Raw genomic sequence first — 15,872 nt, 5'->3', positions numbered from 1 at the left:
TATCCCCTCCCTCCCTCCTCTCCCTTTCTCCTCCCCAGGTGTTGATAAGCCATACTCTGGTGCTGGCTAATTACTCACGTCGCATTGGGAGGAACAGGGGGGAGATCCCCTAGAGGAAGTGACAGCTGTCTGCACTGCCTGGCTAACTGCCGCCGTGCACCTTTTAGCACATGTGATGTTGTTCCCGACAAATATGATGTTACAACCACTGAGGCTCTCCCTTCAATTAACCTCACCTCCCTTGACAGAGACTGGAGCCTCTTCACTTCCTCCCATCCCCACTCTCAGCCTAGTGACTCATCTGCCCATCAAGGCAACACAGCAGAGGAAGAGGGTGACCAATAATGGGATGTTTCCATTTTTTAAATGTTAGTCATTTAGCAGAAGCTCTTATCCAGAGTGACTTACACTGTAACATAGAAAAACACACTGCACCGTCCCCAACTACTACCACAACTTGACCAACCGCAACAGAAAAATGGGCTTACATTAATCATGGACATTTACAGATGAAACAGTCCTTGGAGAATGTATTTTCAAGCTGTTTTTCTGTGCGAAGGCAGACTTGATGAATCTGGCTGCATGCAGAGGAGCGTCCTCCTCTCTGTCCAGAAATATCACTAAAAATATACCAAAGCAGCTTAGTTAAGCATCTGCAAGCGACGTGAGCCAGAAGCTTATACCGAGAAAAAAGACTCTCAGCTAAAGTAGCGAGACGTCTGAATTAAAAAAGATTGTATGAAAAAAAGAGAGCCAGAGGACTAGTCCATAAAGCTGGCAGAGGAAGTGACAAATGAGAAATAATTACAACCACTCAAGCAAACTGCTTGGCTTCATCCAAACCACCAGGTACTGTAGCTACTACTAATCTATATCTAACTTCGAGTGGTAGTAGCTACAGTACCTGGTGGTTTGGATGAAACCAAGCAACCCATGATCTGCAAAACAACAATATCAACCATCGTCCTCTCGTAACAGCCGCTGCAGACCATGGGATATTAGGATGACATGTTTCCCAGGCTGAGTGGGGGAGATAGGAGGATGAAATCTAAATAGATACAACCCCGGGGGAATCTGTGGGAACGCAACCCATATAGCAATCTGTCAACTTAATAGTGAGAGAGAGAGAGAGAGAGGGAGGTAGAGATGGAGAGAAATGTCCGATTTTCCTATTCATTAATGGTCCTGGAAAGGAATTTATTGGACATTCAGCATCTCTTTTATTGGCCAATTTGAGAAGATGGGATCATAAAAAGAGTGGGAAATGTACTGCGTCTCTTTTCTATGTGAGAAAAAGGGGGAAATGGTCTGTCTGATAAATCCAATAGGCTCCAATTTCAACCTTCTATTATATTTTCTCTAAGGCTGCACATTCCATTTCCTGACAAATAGAGAGCTGCATGGGCCTTACAGTAGACCCTCACATTCACATATACCAATAAACAAACACACTAGAACACACACACACACACACACACACACACACACACACAGAGCATTTCAACCTGTGGAAACAGAGCCTAACTTGGCTTTAGCACAGCTCCAATTTGTTTCTGATTGACAATTACCGTCAGTCTCATGCGGTTTCATCAACATTCACAAGACACATTCCCTGTGGTGACTGAATGCAGTAATTCAATACTCCATGACACAAATTAGTGAGGTAAATAATAGCGTGGGCAGAAGAGGCAGAATCCCATCCGCTCTCACTGATCTCCAGTCTACCCTTATCAAAGCCGCTTTCTTCAAAACTCCAATTTGAGATCACAGGGAAGCTCTAAGTCTTCAGTGCAGCTCTAACTCTGACGCTTCCCCACAGTGAGGAATATGTGTTCAATAACAGAAGCCACACCATATGCTGCTGCCTGTCCAATTTCTCTCAGCCTCACGTCTGCACTGGCAGGAATCGACAATATCCAATATCTCCAGTCCGACTTAAACACTGCAATTTTGACCAGGCTGGGTGAAACTGGGAAAGGGTAAAAGATAAAAGGAGAGGCAGGGACTGGGTCCTCCAAGACGTTTATGGCATTTACTCCCAGATTGAACCATCTGCTCTCTTAACTCCAGCAGTCACACCTGGCCGATTTGAAAATCAATAGCGTTATCTTTTCAGATGGATAAATAAAGCCTTGGTTAGACCGGATGTTGCTCTGTGGCCCAGCCAGCCACTGCTATCAGTCTGGGATCAGTGAGCTGGGAGAAGAACACATAAACGCTGTCTGTCTGGGGTCAGTGAGCTGGGAGAAGAACACATAAACGCTGTCTGTCTGGGGTCAGTGAGCTGGGAGAGGAACATAAACGCTGTCTGTCTGGGGTCAGTGAGCTGGGAGAGGAACACATAAACGCTGTCTGTCTGGGGTCAGTGAGCTGGGAGAGGAACACATAAACGCTGTCTGTCTGTGGTCAGTGAGCTGGGAGAGGAACACATAAACGCTGTCTGTCTGTGCTCAGTGAGCTGGGAGAGGAACACAAACGCTGTCTGTCTGTGGTCAGTGAGCTGGGAGAGGAACACATAAACGCTGTCTGTCTGGGGTCAGTGAGCTGGGAGAGGAACACATAAACGCTGTCTGTCTGGCTGGAACTCCAGTCCACAGGGAGACAGGAGGCTTATCAGGGTGAGACCAAATGTGACCAAACACACTGTGTGGGAATGAACCCTGAGACGGGCTGCCTTATACATGGTTACACATCACCTAAAAAGGTAAGACGGTATAAATAGAGATGTGTTTATAAGATATGTATGACATGAGTGCCAGAGAAATAAGCTTGTTTGTTCATCCAAATGTGTGTGCAAAAAACATCTCAAAGTGGGAAAAATATCATGATGTCACAACAAGTCACATGACTCTCAATGAATATATGTCACAGGACTAGAGCATTCATGAGGGGATTAAGAATTGACAGAACAGTTAGAATGGCCACAGTACGGTTCTCCCTGGAGCTATCCATGGTGCTGAAAAAGTCCTCTCTCATGCGTGACTTTATATACTCTGAGCCAGAGGAAGAAGTTCTGAACAACTAGACTCAGTCTGAATACTGTGATAGGTCCCATCCTTACATATAGATATAGACAGATAGAACATGACATCATCTGACTCACCCCTGCAGCTCCTTGAGCGAGACAGAGATCTTGAGGTTGTGTCCCAGGACGTGCAGGGCTGTGAGGATGTCGGCCCACTGGACCATCTCCCCCAGAGGACCTCCCTTCAGGACCTTGGGGCTGAACACGTCCCCTGACTCCTCCGTCAGGAAGCCTACGTGCACCAGGATCTGAGGAAAAAACAGAGGGTTGAGGGGTTGGAACCATAGGATTGAACCGTTTCCAGTCTCATTCTGATGAGCTCCCAACTAATAGGACTGATCCATGGTTCTTATCCATAGCTATCTCTATTAGCTTCATTCATGTCTGTACATCTCAGATCACCCCAAACCACTGGTCTTGGAATAGAGATGAATGGAGATAAGAGAGATGAATTGCAACAAACTGAATATTTATGCTAAAAGGCAGGAAGAATAGTAATGCAAGCCATTAAACAATTTCTGAATCTGAATAGTGATTGACCTGCTGAAGATAATTAATATGCCTAATGGTACAAGGCTGTTTTAATTGCTGATGGGAGAGGATGGGACTTCCAGCCTGTTAACTGTGTAATGAAATCAGACTGTGTGAGTTCTCAACAGATGGCAGCCTTTAATTCTTCCCCAGTTACTTTTGACTCTCAAAACTTTCTCATCTTACTTCTAAAGAGTAAAGTAGCTAACCACTTTGGGGTTCGTGCTCCGAACGAGTTTTACCATTCTCACTAAAGACGGGAGAAAAAGAAGGACACAGTGAAGGCAGCCAACACAGACCCATTGAATATTGCACAATGCAGGGAAATTGCTAGAGGACAAGATGACTGCACAGTGCACACAACACAAAGAGGGAAATCGATGACAATCAATTGCGATTTATTGCTCTGCTTTCGTTAAGAGTGGACGCAACATATGTCATCACAAATGCCTCGCCATGACCAGGCAGACGTACCTCAACAGGCCCCCTGCATCTACGATGCCAGTGAATCCTCATGTCACTGCAGTGCCAGGGTACTCATGCCAGCCACACAATACTTGTCACATCACCATAACTACATTAAATAATTCTTTTTCAAATGACTACAAAAGGAATTGGAAATTTAAAAAGTTGTCTACAGCAATTTTGCCTTTATGAAAGTACAGTTTAGTGCAATGTAGAGAAAAAAAGACAGAAAAATCAAGGTTGCAGACAGAGAGAAGAGAGACAGGTGGGGTAGACGGCTGCTGTCTAGTTCCACTCCTCCGTGAAGTCTCCCTTCAATGAGTCTATTTCCATCAGCAGATTATCGTTCTCTCATCTGCGTTTTCACAGCAGCACAGCAGTTCCTCCTCGTCTGTTTTCTAAACACTGTTCTGTCAGAGCCGCTGCAGCCAAGCCCAGAGGGGCCAGTTAATGGACAGTAACTATTACTGTTGAACACACCGTTAAAAAAGAACAAAGAGACTCTTCTTTTTGGAGGCTGATCAAGGAACAGGCTTGGGAAGGATGCTGTGTGTTGACAATGCTGGTGCTGGCTTATCCAAGCTAATAGTTCTCTAAAGAGAGACTGATGAAAAGAAGAATCCTATTTATATACGTTCTGAAAGCATCTCTTGGCCAAAGACCAGACGGGCCTGCTTTCCCAAAGCAAAGCAAACACCTATCAATCACTGCGTCTCATGTTCACTCAGGCTTTTGAAGTTATGAGCCTCTTTTTAACTAGAGAAGGATTAAAGGAGTGGGGTTTGCACAAAGAGAATGCTCGGAGTGGTAAACTCAAAGAATACTGCAGTCAATCTATACCTTTCCCAGCCTTAGTTTTGTGAATAATTCAAGCTTCAAGTTTTTAACGCCATGTGCACAAGTACAGTGAAATGCCTTTCTGCAGCTCCAAATCCAACAATGTAGTAATCAATATCAATGTAGCACTAAAAATAACAAGGTAGAACAGAAACCCATGAGAAATAGAAATAGGAAGAACACAGTTGATAAAGGGTCAGTTCCAATACCATATTTCCGATGTGCAGGGATACTGGAGTGATATAGAGGTAAGATGACTAGACATCAGGATGATCGACAGAGTAGCACCAGCGCAAATTATGATTGCATGTGAGTGTGTGTGCATGTTGTGTGTGTGTTGGAGTGTCAGTATGCATGAATGTGTAGAGTCCTGTGAGTGTGCATAGGTGTCAGTCTTGATGCCCCGGTACCGCTTGCCGTGCAGAAGCAGAGAGAACAGTCCATGGCTTGGGTGGCTGGAGTCTTCAATGATATTCCGAGCCTTCTTTTCATACTGCCTGATATAGAGGTTCTGTATGGCAGGGAGCTGGGCCCCAGTGATGTACTGGGCTATCCGAATCACCCTCTGTAGCGCCATGGCATAGAGGGCGGTGCTGTTTCAATACCACCTTACCTCTGATGCAGCTAGTCAAGATGCTCTCAATGGTGCAGCTGTAGAACTTTTTGAGTATCTGTCATGAGGGCCCATGCCAAACCTTTTCAACCTCCTCCCTTCTCTCAGCCCTTCTCTTCTCTCTCCCTTCTCTCAAATCTAGACTTGGTTTCCTCTATCATAATCGCTCCTCTTTCACCCCAGCTGCCAAACTAAACCTGATTCAGATGACCATGCTACCCATGATAGATTACAGAGATGTCATTTATAGATTGGCAGGCAAGGGTGCTCTCGAGCAGCTAGATGTTCTTTGGCCATCAGATTTGCCACCAATGCTCCTTATAGGACACATCACTGCACTCTATACTCCTCTGTAAACTGGCCATCTTCTGTATACCCGGCGCAAGACCCACTGGTTGAAGATTATTTCTAAAACCCTGTTAGGCCTCACTCCCCCTATCTGAGATAACAACTGCAACCCTAATCCTCCACATACAACACCCGTACTGCCAGTCACATTCTGTTAAAGGTCCCCAAAGGACACTCATCCCTGGGTCACTCCTCTTTTCAGTTCGCTGAAGCTAGCGACTGGAAAGAGCTGCAACAAACACTTAAACTGGACAGTTTTATCTCAATCTCTACTTTCAAAGACTCAATCATGGACACTCTTACTGACACTCGTGGCTGCTTTGTCCTCTATGCCTAACAAAGTTTGTGCTGCTACTATGTTGTGCTGCTGCAATGTTGTTGCTATGTTGTGTTATGTTTTTTTTAACCTTTATTTAACTTGGCAAGTCAGTTAAGAACAAATTCTTATTTAGATGACAGTCTACCGGGGAACAGTGGGTTAAACTGCCTTGTTCAGGAGCAGAACAACATATTTTTACCTTGTCAGCTTGGGGATTCTGTCCAGCAACCTTTTGGGTACTGGCCCAACGCTCTAACCACTAGGCTACCTGCCGGCCCTGCTGGGTTGTTACCATGTTGTGTTGTCATGTTGTGTTGTCACCATGTTGTGTTGTCAACCATGTTGTGTTGTCAACCATGTTGTGTTGTTGTGTTGTTACCATGTTGTGTTTACCATGTTGTGTTGTCATATTGTGTTGCTGCCATGTTGTGTTGTCTTAGGTCTCTCTTTATGTAGTGTTGTGGTGTCTCTCTTGTCGTGATGTGTGTTTTGTCCCCGCAGGAGGCCTTTTGCCTCTTGGTAATCCGTCATTGTAAATAAGAATTTGTTCTTAATTGACTTGCCTAGTTAAATAAAGATTCAATAAAAATATGTAAATAAAAAGGTGGAAGAGGCAATGTTGCGCCTTCTTCACAACTGTGCATGTGTGAATGGACCATTTTAAAGTCCTTAGTGAGTTGGACACAGAGGAACCTGAAGCTCTCGACCCGCTCCACTGCAGCCCCATCGATGTGTTGATCAGCTCCTTGGTCTTGCTGTCGTTGAGGGAGAGATTGTTGTCCCGGCACCACACTGCCAGGTCACTGACCTCCTCCCTGTAGGCCATCTCATCGTCGCCAGTGATCAGGCCTACCAACGTTGTGTCGTCAGCAAACTTGATGGTGTTGGAGTCGTGCATGGCCACGCAGTCGTGAGTGAACAGGTAGTACAGGAGGGGACTAAGCACACACCCGTGTGGGGCCGCCCCCAGGTGTTGAGGGTAGGTAACATTACCTCTGCCTTGCTGACCCTCAACACCTGGGGGGCGGCCTGTCAGGAACTCCAGGATCCAGTTGCAGTGGGAGGTGTTCAGTCCCAGGGTCCTTAGCTTGGTGACAAACTTTTAGTGGACAATGTTGAACGCTGAGCTGTAGTCAGTGAACAGCATTCTCACATAGGTATTCATCTTATCTAGGTGGGTGAGGGCAGTGTGGAGTGCAATTGAGATTAAGTTGTCTTTGGATCTGTTGGGGCGGTATGCAAATTGGGATGGGTCTAGGGTGTCTGGGATGATGGAGTTGATGTGTGCCATAACTAGCCTTTCAAAGCACTTCAGGGCGGTAGTCATTATTGCTTGAAGCCTTAGAGTTCTTGGGAACAGGAACGATGATAGTGAATTTGCCTGCCAGCTGATCTGTGCATGCTCTGAGAACATGCCCTTGAATACTGTCTGGCCCCACGTCCTTGAGAGTGTTGACCTGATTAAAGATCTTACTCACGTTGGCCTCGGAGAGCGAGATAACCCAGTTGTCTGGGTTGGTGGGGGCCCTCACGCATGAAACGGTGTTGTTACGGTGGAAGCGTGCATAAAATGCATTGAGTTCGTCTGGAAGAGAGGCATCGTTGGACAGAGCACGTCTTCCTTTGTAATCCGTAATGGACTGTAGCCCCGGGTGTCGGAGCCTGTATAGTATTATTCCATCTTATACCTTATTGTCCTTTTGATATTTTGCGTAGCGGGACTTCTTGTACTTGTTCCTTTCCTCAGCCGTAGCCTCAGGGTTGTCTGCGATAGCCCTGTGTTTGGTATCCTTTGTCCCCTATCCTTTATCTTAGCGCCAACCTCAGTGTTAATCCAGGGCTTTTGTTTGGGGAAGCAGCGACCCTTCACTATGGGGACAACATCGCCGATGCAATTCCTTATGAAGCCGGTGACGGAGGTGGTTAGCTCGTCAATCTAATGTTATTCACGTCACTGTGAAAGTAAAATCAGCACAGCTACTGTTTAATCCATCTAGTGCACTGCAGACAAGCACAGGTACTGTTTAATCCATCTAGTGCACTGCAGACAAGCACAGCTACTGTTTAATCCATCTAGTGCACTGCAGACAAGCACAGGTACTGTTTAATCCATCTAGTGCACTGCAGACAAGCACAGCTACTGTTTAATCCATCTAGTGCACTGCAGACAAGCACAGCTACTGTTTAATCCATCTAGTGCACTGCAGACAAGCACAGCTACTGTTTAATCCATCTAGTGCACTGCAGACAAGCACAGGTACTGTTTAATCCATCTAGTGCACTGCAGACAAGCACAGCTACTGTTTAATCCATCTAGTGCACTGCAGACAAGCACAGCTACTGTTTAATCCATCTAGTGCACTGCAGACAAGCACAGCTACTGTTTAATCCATCTAGTGCACTGCAGACAAGCACAGGCATGTAAACACACATGCCAATATTATTCTGAGGTTGATTTATAACCGTTTATGACATTACGAATAGGTTTTCAACACAAAGGGCAGGCTTGGGGAGATTCTACAGTCATTGTCATTTCATCAGTGATGGTAAAGCAGTGTTCCTGTATTCAGGCTCCTCCACCATTCTTTGAAAATGTCCCTATAAATGTTAGGCTGGTTAAAGAGCACTAAAGACAATACATCCCAGGCCTGCTCTCCTGATAACGGCTGGTCAGTCTCCTCCTTACAAATCTACTTCTCTCTGCCATTCACAGTAACACCACTCACAGCAAATGGGTCCATAATCGCTAGTGGAGAAAAATGTCACCACTGTAATGTTCATGAAGGCCACCTCGTCTTGATCCATCTTTTGTCAACCTTCCATCTTGTTGTCAGTTGTGTCTCTGCCTATTTTTTCAGGAATCAAATATAGCAAACCAAAATGGGCACCTACCTGTACAGCATATTACTGGCCTGCACTGTCATGGGAAGAGATATGAGTGAACTGTCAACCTTTTGACTCATAGCAGAGACACAGAAACTCTCTCTCCCTCCACAGTCACCGCACACTCACCCTCTTCTGCTCCCTCCATTGACTCCTCAGACTGTCATGTAGCCTGCGTGCAGCCAAGGCCCACTGTGCAGCCAGCCTGCGCATCCTTCTCTTCATGAAACTCAGAGACTCCTTCCCCGTTCCCACCTGCTCCAGGAGGGCCCCGATGTCTGACCGGAATGCCGCCTGGAGGACAGGAAAAGAAACATCTACATTTTTTTTCTCCCCTTACTATGTTAATCGCTTTGAGCACCTAGAAAAAGCTATGTATTAGTCCAATACATTAAACACTTAATACATTAAACACCTCCCCAAGCCTGTACAAAACAGCCACATGGTAACCACCAATATCCAGCAGCCCTACTTGGAGTTGAGTGGAGATGGGTGTTATATGAGTACAGCTCTCCATGTCATACCCATTCCCCCTGGAGGCAGGGCTCTCAGATAGTGTTGCCTGAGGGACTCCTGCCTCATGCTCATAAACAGGCTGCCTTCATTTCACTCCGCATGTTTCCCAGACCTTTTTAATCGCTGGATCACAGCGCAATCCGAGCAGCCAAGTGCTAATCAATGTTGTAACTGCATAAGGGAGCACAGAGGACTTATAAATGGCACACATAGACAGTCACACAAACCTCTCTGTCTCTCTCTCACACACAGTGGGGACACACAGTCCCTCTTTCCTTCCACACACATGCTCTTGCTTATGCACACATACAAAATCAATATGAGAGGCATTACTTTCGCACTACAAGTTAATTATTGTTTGGAAAGCAACTTGTAGGTGCTTCTGTGAACGCAGAGGAACACCTGAGAGAAGTCACAGGATTAGTCCAGCTGGATCCAGGCAGGTAATTAGAATCCATGATTAAGCTGCACAGATAATTCAAATGAGCAGCCGACCCATTGGTGTGTAGTGTACAGCGCTCCGGGGAGCAGCAAGAGGGCTGTAACTAGAACACCTGGCCCTGGTGGACCCATAAATAACTGGAATGCTGCTCTCACAAGAAAAACAGCAACAGCCATGATTCAAGGCAGAGGGAGAATAGACTGTCTGTGAGTGACTGTATATCCACACTCCCCTCCCAGGAGACTGTGTGGCAGTCGAATACAGGAACATTAGAGTGGAGATGAAATACAAAGACTAGTATCATAGACACAAACTCTGTACACACACACACACACTGTAGCAGCCCTGTAAACAGCCCATGCCAACCCAGCTATCCCACCTGTCTCTTGGGGAAAGGTTTGTGCGTGGGTGTGGTGGTCTGGTTCCTCCAGGTCAGAGGGGGGCAGAACCACTCCACCTCACTCAGGTAGATGAGGAAGGAGCAGTCGGAGCCGTCCACCCCATAGAAGGCATAGCAGGGGTCTGAGGTCCAGCGGGCACGCATCCACTGAGGGAAAAGGTCAAGGCAGACTCAAGTAATAATAAATATATACAGTATCTCTATGGATCAAAGGAGGTCAAAGGAGGTCAAATGTCAGTGTAGAAATGAATGTATTATAGCTAAGGAACCCATGAAATCTGACTTGGACTTGGTCAAGGTCCTTTCATTGATCTGAACACAGCACTAGACATTGATCCTTGTGAAACAAGGCAGGGTTGATTGAAGCTGATCGTAAAGCTGGAGTTGCAGGGTAATAAACAGTCCAAGAGCAAAAGGACATAGGGACTGTGGGATCAGGAAAACCCCTGTGAAATTGCATGACATGAGGACTTACATCCACCTTGCTGGGGCAGTCTGGGTAGTGAGGGTCTTTGGGCACCTCACACTGTCCTGTTGCGCCATCCTTAACTGTGGGACAAAAACACATGTATTAACAAACACCTCCCTATGGGCAGAATCCTTAAAATACCAGCTCATAACTTTGCTATTCAGCCCTATGAGGATAATATGGAGCATTTGAGGCAGAAACCAGACAAGCTTTTCAACAGGTCATACCTAAAAGGGAGCATATCTTGGCTTTAGCACTAGTCTCTTGTATTAGAGCAGAACTCTCCTTGTCATGGGGATAGAACAGAGCATTAGACAGACTGTTGGGTTAGTTAACTCTACTGGCCATGGGGATAGAACAGAGCATTAGACAGACTGTTGTGTTAGTTAATAGCCACTTCTGAAAGCCTGGCTTCCCTTGCTGATCTCTGATGCCTACTGAGGACCGTGGATAGACAACACTGCGTGGGCTTGATTAATAAAATCCCCTCTCTCCCCCACGTTCCCTCTCTCCCCAGTCTCACTCCTTCGTTCCCTCTCTCCCCAGTCTCACTCCTCCGTTCCCTCTCTCCCCAGTCTCACTCCTCCGTTCCCTCTCTCCCCAGTCTCACTCCTCCGTTCCCTCTCTCCCCAGTCTCACTCCTCCGTTCCCTCTCTCCCCAGTCTCACTCCTCCGTTCCCTCTCTCCCCAGTCTCACTCCTCCGTTCCCTCTCTCCCCAGTCTCACTCTTTCGTTCCCTCTCTCCCCAGTCTCACTCCTTCGTTCCCGCTCTCCCCAGTCTCACTCCTTCGTTCCCTCTCTCCCCAGTCTCACTCCTTCGTTCCCTCTCTCCCCAGTCTCACTCCTTCGTTCCCTCTCTCCCCAGTCTCACTCCTTTGTTCCCTCTCTCCCTAGTCTCACTCCTTCGTTCCCTCTCTCCCCAGTCTCACTCTTTCGTTCCCTCTCTCCCCAGTCTCACTCCTTCGTTCCCTCTCTCCCCAGTCTCACTCCTTCGTTCCCTCTCTCCCCAGTCTCACTCCTTCGTTCCCTCTCTCCCCAGTCTCACTCCTTTGTTCCCTCTCTCCCTAGTCTCACTCCTTCGTTCCCTCTCTCCCCAGTCTCACTCCTTCGTTCCCTCTCTCCCCAGTCTCACTCCTTCGTTCCCTCTCTCCCCAGTCTCACTCCGTCGTTCCCTCTCTCCCCAGTCTCACTCCTTTGTTCCCTCTCTCCCCAGTCTCACTCCTTCATTCCCTCTCTCCCCAGTCTCACTCCTTTGTTCCCTCTCTCCCCGGCCTCCCTCCCTCCCTCCTTCTTGTCGGCAGCCAGCTCCAATTAGCCTAATTAAAGAGAGCGGAAGCTGTTCCTCTACCAGCGTGCCGCCAAGCCTGGGTGAGCGCAATCACAGACAAAGGATTAGCAGCCATTCTGTTTGATTACCATTATAACTACAGCAGTCACAGTGTGGAGCGCTAAAACTAGCAGTGTCACTAAATTAGCCAGAGGATTAGGTTCTGGTAGCAAAAACAGTCTCTACAGAATAGGACATGTCTGCTTTACTCAATGACAAGGCAAATAATGACAATATGCAACGTCTATAATTGGCTTTCTAATGTGTCGGCTAGTGGAGTTAGTCTCGCTTTGCATGTAAGTAGCCTACTGTATCTCTTGCTCAAACAGAACAGGAGCACAATGAACTGAGCAGAGGACAGCTAATAGAAGAAAGCTGACAGTCTCAGATCTTCTTAACTAGAGGGGAATTCATCAGCATACACTGAACATCATGTAGCGTTATTTATAATTATGCTGAGACAGGGAGATAGAGCCTTCCTGCAGCATAGCTCTCTTTACAAAGACATGAATGGAGACTCATCATCTGAAGTACTGTCATAAATGCTGCCTGTCATGTTCAATAGGGTCTTACAGTGTGGCAGACATATACAACTACCTTTCAAATGTGAAGAATGGTCAGATGTGTGTGTGTCTCTTGTACCTCTGTTGGTGGCCATGCTGCGCTGTAGGATCTGCTCCACCCTCACAGCCATGTCAGACATGTTCTGGGCGATAGCCTGGATCCTCTCCACCAGACCAATTGGCTGGATCCTGCCAACACACACACACACACAGGGGAATGACCATCAATAGGGCACATGCTGGCACAGGTGAATTAAGTGTTAGGCATGTCATTTCTGCCATCTCTTTCCCCATGACAACCCACCGGGCACACACTGGTTGAATGAATTGTTTTTTTCTAGTCATTTCAATGAAATTATGTTGAACCAACGTGGAATAGATGTTGAATTGATGTCTGTGCCCAGTGGGAATGCACATTCAATCTTTATCCTTTATCTCAATCCTTAAACTCCCTGGAAACATCTAGAAAAAGAAACATAGAAGGCTCCTTCTTTCATCTAAGTCCACCCTCCTACAGTATACGCTTACCGTTTCCTCCCAAAATATCTTTTTTATTTGACCTTTATTTAACTAGGCAAGTCAGTTAAGAACAAATTCTTATTTTCAATGATGGCCTAGAAACAGTGGATTAACTGCCTTGTTCAGGGGCAGAACGACAGAGTTTTACCTTGTCAGCTCGGGGATTCGATCTTGCAACCTTTCGGTTACTAGTCCAACGCTCTAACCACTAGGCTACCTGCTAATTGAGCTTCAACAAGTAGAGGAAATGCTAATTGTGTGGAACTTGGTTGGAGCGTGAAATAAAAAAGCTTTTAAACTCTGACACAATTTATTTGTTGAGGTGAAAAAGTGACTCAGCATATTAAAGCAGGTCCCTGGGAGACTGAGAACAGAGCGCAATTAGGTTGTTAGCAAATGCCTTTTATGGCAGCTGACTGCCATGGCTTGTTGTTGCCATGTTAGTGTTGGCAAAACAATCAGAAAAAAAAAAAGTGAGAAAGAAAGAGAAAAGGAGACAGCAATAGAAAGCGGGAGATAGCTGTGAGTTCAGGGCTATCTCAGGCACTAGCAGTGAAAACTGGAAGGTGCCCAGGGAACTCCAAGCTGAAGCATTATGGCAGTGTGAACATTTTGAACTTGCTTTGGCTCCCTTCCGATAAAGACAGAAATCTCAGCCCTCGCTGATGTAGCATAAAGGTCCAAAGAGGCACAGAGATTTCCAGCTGTCTTTATTGAGCCATGATGATTGTGTATAATCTCAACGCAGTCAGTCAGCCACCTGGGCTCCACAGTATAAAAGAACAGTGCTCCTGTGTGTGCTGTAGAGAACAGAGGACTAAATGTTCTCACGGGCATAGCCAAGGTTAAGCAAGGCCTCCCAGACAGAATTATCACCAGTCCATTCAGCCTCTATCTGTTACTTCTATACTGGGTCTTCCCAAGGCTGCTGTGACCTGGTCAGGGAAGCTGAGGACCCTCCAATAGGATTGATGCTGGTCTTAAAGAGTACTACTGTACTATAGATGGACTCTGCAGAGCTGAAGACACTGTTTATCAGGGAGTATCAACCAGAGCCAAATCAATACCTGGGGTCTAACAGCCCTGTCATATCAATGAGACGCTCACTGTACAGTGTTCAACACTGGCCTTTTGCTTTTGTTCAAACTGTACAGCTTTATCTAACATATGCATTTAAATGAATGGTTGGGAGGTTTTGTTTTGGAAGAAATGGGCAATGGTCTAGACCAGTGCTTTTGGAATAAGTGTATGAGCATAGGTGTGGTATGTGTGTCTAAAATGCTGCATTACTTTGCGTATAATCCCCCTCTAATATCACTTGACCATGTACTGCCCTACGGGCAAGTGTTAGCCATCACTTCCTATTCCCTCCTATGAGGCAGCATGTCAGAACAGATGAGAGCCAGACACAAACAGAGCTGTCCTTTACACAGCACCAGACTGCAGCACAGACTGATCAGTATAGGAAACATTCCTTTGGCCAGACAGATAATCCTGTCCTCCCTCTATAGAACACTACTAATACATTTACAATGGGTGTCTGGCCCTGGAGAACCACATACTGCATTAAAGAGAGCGAGACGGCTGATTCCTTTTTAAAGACCGAACAGTGGACTCTGAATGGCTCTGGGTTCTTTGTTTGTATCTGTTAAACTGCACCTTGGCTGAATTCTGAGCAGGTCACCAAGCAGACTAGACTTTATTACCAGAGGCCTAGAGATGCTCCCCCTTTTTCATAATCGCTTACAGTTAGGCTGACTTAAACAGCAATGAATGGCCTCTTTCCGGCAACATTTAGGAAGAAAATCCTCATCATTTCTATAGTACCTCTCAAAGAATGTGAATAGTGGGAGTTATTTATGTTCTAACAATACTGTCTACTCTGGTGGTTAGAATCCATATCAAACATCCACAACTCTGCATCCTGGCAGTTAGCTCAACTCTCAGGCATAGTTTGAGCCGGGAATATTTTCCTGGTGTGAGACAGTGAGTGTAGGAGCAGGGATGTCCAGAAGGGATGGTCAGAGTGTCAGACATGGGCAAACCTCGGCAGGAGGGAGCCTCTCAACCCCCTGTATGAGAGAGGTCCGTTGCCATGGAGACAGAAGAGCAAACTCCAGGTTGTTAGCCTCTGCATGTCTGGTAGCGCAGCATCCCTGTCTGACTGTCCATGTCCACCCAATAACAGGGCAAATAGATAGGAAAACGTTGAGACTAACGAGACAACGTCTAGTTTAAATATCCTCCAATTATTTGTTTATATGCAGACAAATACATGCATACACCATACATTATGTAATGGCAGGCCTGCTACCAAACCCCAGAACCCTACCTGTCCAGTGCTGAGCTGAGCTCATCTAGTCTGTGGGAGTCTGTGGTGGTGTTGCCCAGTTTGGACAAAGTGTCCATCCTCTTCATGATGACCTCCAGCATATCACTGATCTTCCTCAGCACCCCGCGAGACTCTGGACCTCCCAGCACTGCCAACACACAGACACATACAGTAGGTCAGATTATAAGAGCACAAGGGCTGGGTTCAATTCAATTTGAAGGTTGTCAATTCAGGAAGTAAACTTAAATAACAATTCAAAATGTGGAAAAACTGCATCTATTTT

The 15,872-nt window shown here is 46.2% G+C and overlaps 1 pseudogene; it reads right to left on the bottom strand.

Annotated features, from left to right (window-relative positions):
• Nucleotides 1-15,872, bottom strand: part of LOC120044619 — a 73,965-nt pseudogene that overhangs the window by 38,164 nt on the left and 19,929 nt on the right.

Source organism: Salvelinus namaycush, chromosome 3 (genome assembly GCF_016432855.1).
Source record: "Salvelinus namaycush isolate Seneca chromosome 3, SaNama_1.0, whole genome shotgun sequence".
Lineage (NCBI taxonomy): Eukaryota > Metazoa > Chordata > Actinopteri > Salmoniformes > Salmonidae > Salvelinus > Salvelinus namaycush.
Note: the sequence above shows the minus strand (reverse complement) of the source record. Positions and strands in the feature narration are given on the sequence as shown.